This window comes from Meleagris gallopavo, chromosome 1 (assembly GCF_905368555.1).
Source record: "Meleagris gallopavo chromosome 1, MGAL_WU_HG_1.1, whole genome shotgun sequence".
In the NCBI taxonomy this organism is placed as follows: domain Eukaryota; kingdom Metazoa; phylum Chordata; class Aves; order Galliformes; family Phasianidae; genus Meleagris; species Meleagris gallopavo.
The window spans coordinates 79,003,953-79,011,961 of NC_139404.1; the positions used below are offsets into that span (position 1 = coordinate 79,003,953).

The 8,009-nt window shown below is 43.2% G+C and overlaps 1 protein-coding gene across 14 annotated transcripts in view; it reads right to left on the reverse strand.

The window, feature by feature from the left end:
- Positions 1 to 7,793, reverse strand: part of MAB21L3 (mab-21 like 3) — a 40,711-nt gene extending 32,918 nt beyond the window's left edge. For 3 of the 14 annotated variants that reach the window (XR_014886689.1, XR_014886688.1, XM_085236900.1), the window contains exon 1: positions 52 to 2,101. The gene's annotated coding sequence lies outside the window, so the exon portion shown is untranslated. Of the gene's footprint in view, positions 1 to 14; positions 2,104 to 2,136; positions 2,232 to 4,525; positions 5,430 to 7,629 lie in introns of those variants that run through there. The other 11 variants (XM_085236915.1, XM_085236958.1, XM_085236921.1 and 8 more) reach the window with 11 other exon arrangements.
- Between the last annotated feature and the right edge of the window lie 216 nt (positions 7,794 to 8,009).

Consider the following 8,009-nt stretch of genomic DNA (forward strand, 5'->3'; position numbering starts at 1 on the left):
ATTACTATGATTACTCTTAAATGGTACGTCTTTGCATGCAGGCACACCCACAAATATCTCAGTTACTGCTTTGTCTCAGCAGATCCTTTCAGGTTGCACTGCAGACCCAGTAGGTTCATGCACAGCGTTATCATTCTGTGCACCACAAGTACTTCCTTGCCTCTCTAACCCTTCACTAAACCATTTGTCAAACGCTGCCAGTTATCCTTTGTTGACTTCAATCCACCCATTTTCCATCGGAAACGGTGTGGGTATTTTTACACTCTGATCATTCATTTGGGTTGCAGGCTTCAGCCTCGGTTCCTCTCTCCTTATATCTCCTCTCTCTCTCCAGCTGTATTGACAGTAAATATCCTGCTGCCCGTCCCCTCCTGGTTGCTTGCTTTGCTTTCTTTACAGTAAACAGGCAGAACGCTCTCTCCCACTTTCTGCCAGCAGCTCAGCTAACAACCCTGCATGGATAATTCAGCGAGAAAAACAATTGATCAGGACTTATTGATCCAGTGAGGGTTGCTGGCTTTTATAAAAAAGGGTTACATCAGCACATGGAAAGGAATGATGGAGTACATGGATGAGATCCAATGCTGCTTCCTTATTAAGGAAGGCACACTCTACTTTCCAGTAAAATCTTTATTTCCCCTGCAAATTGAACTTTGACATCCCTTGACTGACATTACCACCACAGCAGCTGGCAAATAGCAGCACATCCGTAGGCACTGGGTGCTATCTCTGAATCTCAGAGCAGGCTCTTTCGTTGCTGTGTATCTTTTGTGATCACCATTTTCTTATTAAGAGCTGAATGCTAAGTACGTTAATGGAGAACCTATACCTGAGGACATCCAATCTCCCAGAATCTACAAATCAAAAACTTCTCTCCGTGCCTCCCTGACACCAAACCTGCCTTTCTTTTTTTTTGCCAAGAGACTTAGGGAATATTAAAAAGGACATATAGAATCACAGAATGGCTTGGATTGGAAAAGATCCCAAAGATTAACAAGTTCCAACACCCTTGTCACAGGGCAGGGGCACCAGCCTCCAGATCTGGTACTAGGCCAGGTTGCCCAGGGCTCCCGAACCTGCCTCCATGAGAGCTGGACACTGGAAAAGATGGAGCCCTCTGTTTTCAGGAATCCTACCTCATCATTTCTAGCTTCAAGACTTACTGGATGTCTTTCACCTGAGGGGCCAGTGGTGTGAGAGCTCTGCTAGGAAGGTCAGACAAAAGACAGGATCCAAAACAAGTAGGCTACAAAGGGCTTGTAGGGCTGGGTTAGATGGAATTAGTTGAAACAGTGTGCAAAGGAGAAAAATGAGCTTTACAAATGGTCAGATTTGGCTATAAATATGTCACTAATACATTAACTCCCTCATGCCCCCTCAGGAGTTGTATGCACAAAGATAACTTCCTTAACAACCTCAGTACCATAAATTACTTCAATATCCAGAACATCAGATGTGTATTAGGAAGCAAGGAGCCAGTCTCATTTTCTTGCACAGGGTCTCTCCTTGTGACAGCTGTCTGGAGTCACAGGTGCTGGCACACAAAAAGCATGGGTTTGGCCATTTTTTCTTGTATACAGTAAAACACTTCAAGTTTATCATTGTTTTCCATTGCAAGCACTTTTCCAAGAGGGTCTAGACGTCCCCAGCTCCCTCTCCCTATAGAGAAGAATATGGCATAAGGATGACCCTCAGGAGGTCTTCACTTATACGTGGCTAGCTGACCACTGACAATCCCCTAGTTTCTGCTTGATGAGCATCCATTGATTTATCCAGCTGTTCACATGCATTTCCAATCCAGGCTTCAATATCTTCAATCATAGTTCCCTGCTGATCTATGTAAATTATTTTGAAATTATTCAGCTGTAGTACACACTCCCCCTTTGTTTTATTTCAGTGCCCATGTAGCGCCTTCTAAAAGCATTCACTGTGGCCAGTTTCCTCTGTACCTCTTTTGTACCTGTACCCTTCATTTGCTTATTGATAGGCTTCTAAGAGTATTTAAGGATTTCCTAAGATCTCCAACTATATTGATCCTATGATAGATCATCTCTGTTTGGGCCTTTGGCAACATCCAGAACTGGATATGATTGTGGTTCTGGGAAGCCCACACAATAGTATTCGGTGAATATATACCTTGAGTGGTATTAGATTGGTTCTTGTATCTTCTGAAGCTGACAATTACGGATGATTTTTATGCTTGTCTGGCTTTCCTTCCTTCCTCTTTAGTTCTATAGAGATGACAAATATATTTCAAACATGCAGTCAAAAATCATTTGAACCATGAAGTGCACAACAACAAAAACTCACGAACATCATGTCAATAAGAACAATAGTATTAGCTGTACTAGAAAGTCTAATATTGTGGCATTTTCTGTTTTGAAGCTATCTGGAACAGCTTCTCATATGGAACAGTAAGCATGCATTAGAAAGCCTCTACTAAATCACAGAAATGAGTTAGCCCAGTGTACTGCTTGTGACTCACAGATGATCTGCAGTGGCAACAAATAAGCCCCATTGAAGATGATGCTGCCTTCCAGATGAAATACACCACTTAATTTGCAGTTGCTAATGATGACCCATCACATCTTGCTCTAATTACCAGAGGCATTAAGTCTGCTGCCAAAGTGTGTACTTGGGTCAGGAGAGGCTACCAAAACAAATCATCCCTGTAGATTTAATAATTTCTGACAGTCCTCTTGCCTTCTTAAACTGTTGCCCTGTTTCTCTGCATTAGTGGACTAAGTGACTGTACAAAATGATAACTGTAGCTTGAATCCCCTATATTTATGTTGTAATGGTCTTTAGCAGCAGTGGCTCAGTATTACTGAGTCTCCATTCAGAGGATACTAACATAACATAACCAGACTTTTTAGGAGCACAAGATCTGGGTGTTGGTTTATTTGGTTTTCTTTTTGTTTGTTTTGGTTTTTTTTTGTTTTTTTTTTCGTTTTTTTTTTTCCACTTTGTCTTTCAACAGAGAGATATGAACAAAAGGGAGGCTTCAATGACAAAAGCCTGGGATGGGTTATAGGGAAAAGAAAGTGTTGCTAATTCACTCTGACAGCATCAGAATCATGTATGGATGCCAAATTGAAATGCTTCTCTGCTCATTCCCACCCCTCACCGATCGATACTTCACAAGCTCCAAATCCTCCTACTGCTTGGTCTCACTGCCGTGCATTCTTACATCAGCCCTGGACCTGTACTACATACACATGAAGCAAGTTAAAGACGTATATCCTTTCCACTCTAAGCACAGCACTGGATCAGGTACAGCCTGATATCTTTTCTCCACTTGTGACCAGACCGGACATGTCAGAAAAAGGCAACTAGACTTTGCCAGAAAATAGTTCTATCACCTGGGAAATCTTGAAATTCAAAACGATTTGCAACCTGAATCTTTTCAGGCTTCAGAGTAGGATTTCTAAAGAAAGTGATCACTTCAGGAGGACCAGCTGAGGATGCAGAAAATGCTGAAAATTACTGAGATTGTGAAGCAGTTGTCCTCCACTGACCACCCCAACCAGCAAATTCATGCAAATGCAGTCCGTTTTGCTGCTGTTAAGAAGCAAGTCACGGGGTAACGAACACAGAACCTATAGCTTGACTTCTAGTATTGCTGAGATTACCAGCACCCAGTGCGGTGAGTTGTGCAGAGAGCCTGGTAAACTCCAAGTTCATAATGGTCATCTCAAGGGGCAGCGTGGGAGACAGGTTGCATCAGCTCTGAGGTTCCCAGGACAGTTCTGACTGAGACACAGGCAAGAAAAGGCACCGTTTGACTTCTTAGTCCATGCATTGCCCTCTGGAAATTCATTGAAGTAGTCAAGTTTGGTGCACTGAGATTTAAACAAAATATGTCAACAGACCATTTCCAAGTGTCTGTAAAGGATATTTTTCCTCCTTGACTGTTTTATTCACCACTAAACTACTAAACAGGAGCCTTCCAGCACTTTTATTTATATGCCTTGGTGGATGGCCTGAATGCCAGGAAGAAAATATAAAACACTGAGGAACTCTCACTGATTTAAACACATGGTTGGAAGAGCTGCATCTGGAGGAAACACGATGTTTGGCAGAGCACAGTGTGACTGGAAAAGCATTTAGCACTAGAAGTCACGGCAGGTGAGAAAAAGCTGCTGCACATTTGGGCTCAGCATGGGTTTGCTCAGCTCCTGGTAGACTGATTACTTTCAACTGTCAGGAAAAATACTTTAAATATAGAGGCACAGTAACTGCAGGACCAAGACCACAGCCAACCTTTAAGAGAGCTAGGAGAAGAAGCATGCTAACTGCTGGTCTATGTGGGGCAGAATCAGATTATGCCACAGCACTTCTAGGAGCTGATAAATGGCTGCCTTCCAGAGTACAAATAATGTCCACTTTTATTATTTTTTTACACTTTGCTGTTGTGTCCAAATTGACCTGATTCCTAACTTATTGCTTGAGTCTATGGTAGTTTGAAGCAAATTGAATAAATCACTAGTGCTAAGTAAGAATAGTCACTGCAATGCAAACTCACTGGGAAATGAGGGAGTCGAGCTGGCATTCCCGCTTATGTGCTTCATCCAAAAACTGACTGTTAAAAAATGTGCTCGCTGGAGCCAGAACTAGAAACTAGGCTTCATATCTCACAGAAAGTGACAGCTCCGTGGCCATTAGTTCTATTGCTTTCTCTAGGAGAAAATATAATTATTTTAGAACAAAGAAGTGGGTGAGAAGGGTCCCAGTCTGAGAGCAGAATCCTTGGAAGCTACTTAGAATAGAATTATAGAATCATTAACGTTGGAAACACCTGTAAGATCATCTAGTCCAACCATCAACCCATCCTCACCATGCCCATTAAGCTGCATCCCTGAGCGCCACATCTTCATGTTTCTTGAATACTTCCAGGGACAGCGACTACATCACCTCCCTGGGCAGCCTGTGCCACTGCCTCACCACTCTGTCTGAGAAGAAGTTTTTTCTACTATCCAACCTGAAGCTCCCCTGGCACAGCTTGAGGCCATTCCCTCTTGCCCTATTGCTGTTACCTGGGAGAAGAGGCTGAACTCCACCTCACTACAACCTCTTTTCAGGGAGTTATAGAGAGCGATCACGTCTCCCCTGAGCCTCCTCTTCTCCAGACTGAACAATCTCAGTTCCCTCAGCTGCTCCCTGTAACACTCACACTCCAGACCCTTCACAGCTTTGTTGCCCTTCTTTTGGATATTTCTGAGAGCTAGGACATGTAGTTGTATGGGAGGGAGCAACTCACATGGAAAACAAAACAAGAGTAAAGGGGGCTGGACTTCAACACTCAGCGTGAACCTGAAGGACATCAAAGCATCTGTGGTTTTGTGCAGTCTTTATTAGCAGTATGATGTACAGTAAAAGTTGTTTGATCACATTTCTCAGCTTGTGTCACACCACGTACAGCTAATAAATATCAAACATAAAACCAATAAGCGTCCCCTAGGATATGTTAACTTGACTGCAGTGCTGTATTCTAAGGGAGATTTTGTCAGTATACCTTTTGACCAGAAACAAGTATACCTTTTGACCAGAAACAAGCACAGACAACTTGCATGTTTTGGATGGGATGAAGGGAGAGGAGGGAAGGATCATTAAGAGACTCTATAGCATGAGTCCTTGAAGAAAACAGCTGCAGCAAAAACAATAAAACAGGCAAGAATTGAGAACACCAGCAGAAGGGCAAAAAGAGATCCGCTTTATTAGAAGGATACTATGTGTAATACTACATGTACCACAAAGCAGATCAAGAGATTCAGCAGACAAGCTGCAGTGAGAACTCATCCTTGTCTGAAAGAGTATCTCAGCAGAGGTTTCAGTTGGGTCTGCTCAGAGAACTTCTAGACAAGGGAGATTGTGACCTGCATTGCTACACGCTTCAGCTCCAGTCACTGGAATACAGCTAACAGCCTCCAGCCCAAGCTGTGTCTGGCGAGCAGACATTATTCTTGTAGTTGGCAACTTCTAAAAATGTGTCATCAAGAGCTTGCAGCAAAAGGAGGAATGCAATTGTATTTTCTAAGCAAACTTCCTCCTCTACCTGAGACCACAAAGCTATACATCTTCAAGCGAATCCCCACTGTCAGCTGCCCAGCCCTTTCTACTTTATTGGCTGCTTTGTGCAGTCAAAGCCAAACCGCCCAAGGGAAAGGGGTCAATCATTTGTGCTGCATCTGTTCCAGGCTGTGGCATGGCGCAGGGTAGATATTTAGGGCTGGAACTAGTTAAATACAAATTCCGAGCATGGAAAGCAGGACTAGGGGAGGAGAAACTATCCTGGAATAAAAGCACTGGGAATGTGCAGAGGAAGCTGCTTGACTAGTCAATCTCAGGAGCAAGTGTATCTCTACTCCTCGGGCTTTTCCTGGAGGGAAGAGAAGGTATGACACACACACATGTGTGGGAAGGTGAAGTTTAGGAAGGAAAACAAGATAAATAAAGCTATCTGTTGTCTGGGAAGACAGGGAAGGGCTGCTTCTTCACCACGCTGAGTTTGAGTCAGAAGGGAGGAGGAAGCAGAGCAGCATTTATGGGAGCACAGAGCCATTCCATCTCTAATAGCAGTAACTGGACAAGAGAGGTCTCATAAAAGGTTCAGAGAATGTCTACTTCTTTCACCACTCTATCAAACAACACCAAATGCCATTAGCTATCAGTAATCCAAAGTTTGAGGATGTAAGAGACCCTCAGTTCAAGCAGCCCTCAGAAAAGGCCACACTGCAAATACTTGATCCTACTCTTGTGCATATTTTTTCTAAAAGCCACATTATCCCAATAGTTTACCCTTCTATATATTATGCAAGGATTAGAGCATTCAAAATTCAAGTCCTAGGAATTCTCAATTCCTCTGTAACATCCTTATGCCAATTTCAGTAGGGGCGCCCAAAATCCCTACTGATTAGGGATCATTAGTAAATACTGATTGAAAACAAGCCAAGGTCCATCCAGAGAGACCTTCACAGGCTCAATCAGTGGGCCCAGCTGAACCGCAAGAGGTTCAACAAATCCAAGTGCAAGGTCTTGCACCTTGAGTACTGCATCCAGATGTGGAGTTCTCAGTACAAGAGAGACACAGAGCTGTTGGAGTATGTCCAGACGAAGGTCACAAAAATGATTCAAGAGATGGAACACCTCTCCTATGAGGACAGGCTGAGAGAGCTGGGGCTGTTCAGCCTGGAGAAGAGAAGGCTCTGGGGAAACCTTAGAGCAGTCTTTCAGTATCTAAAGACGGGCTATAAGAAAGAAGAGGATAGAGTCTTTAGCAGGCTCTTGATGATAGAACAAGGGGAAATGCTTTCAACAGATGAGATTTAGACTGGAAGAAGTGTTTTACAATATCAGTAGTGAAGCACTCGAATAGGCTGCCCAGAGAGGTGGTGAATGCCCCATCATTAGAGACATCTGGGCTAGATGGAGCTCTTGGCAACCTGGTCTAGTTGTAGATGTCCCTGTTCATTACAGGAAAGTTGGAGGAGGTGACCATTAAAGGTCCCTTTCAACTCAAACGATTCTATGATTCTGTGATCCAGGATAAGTACATTAGCTCAAATTTTAGATGGGATTGGGGGCAGAGAGTTGAAGAAAGCAGCAAATTTGGTCAGAAAACCAACTTACCCAAAGCTGGTATTTCAGCTGCAGTGCTCGAAAGCTCTGTTCTATTCACCACACTGGTAATGCGTGCTGCCAGGACTTGCAGAAAGTTCTGAGTGTTTTTCTCCACTTCCTTTAACAAGCTATTCATCAAACATTTCAAAGTGAATATCAGGTAAACCAGAAAGAATATTTGACACAAACAGAACAAGGCCTGGGTAAGTGCACACATGACTGCAGCTATTGAAGAATGAACAAACAAGAGGGTGGATATCTGGTAGCCACCACAAACATATCCATAGGCCAGGACATTTGACAAGTGGTGAGGTGCCTTGATACAAGTTCAGAATTGGAGGAAAAGCCGAGTATGTGAAATACAAGGAGACAGATTAACTATTATAGGA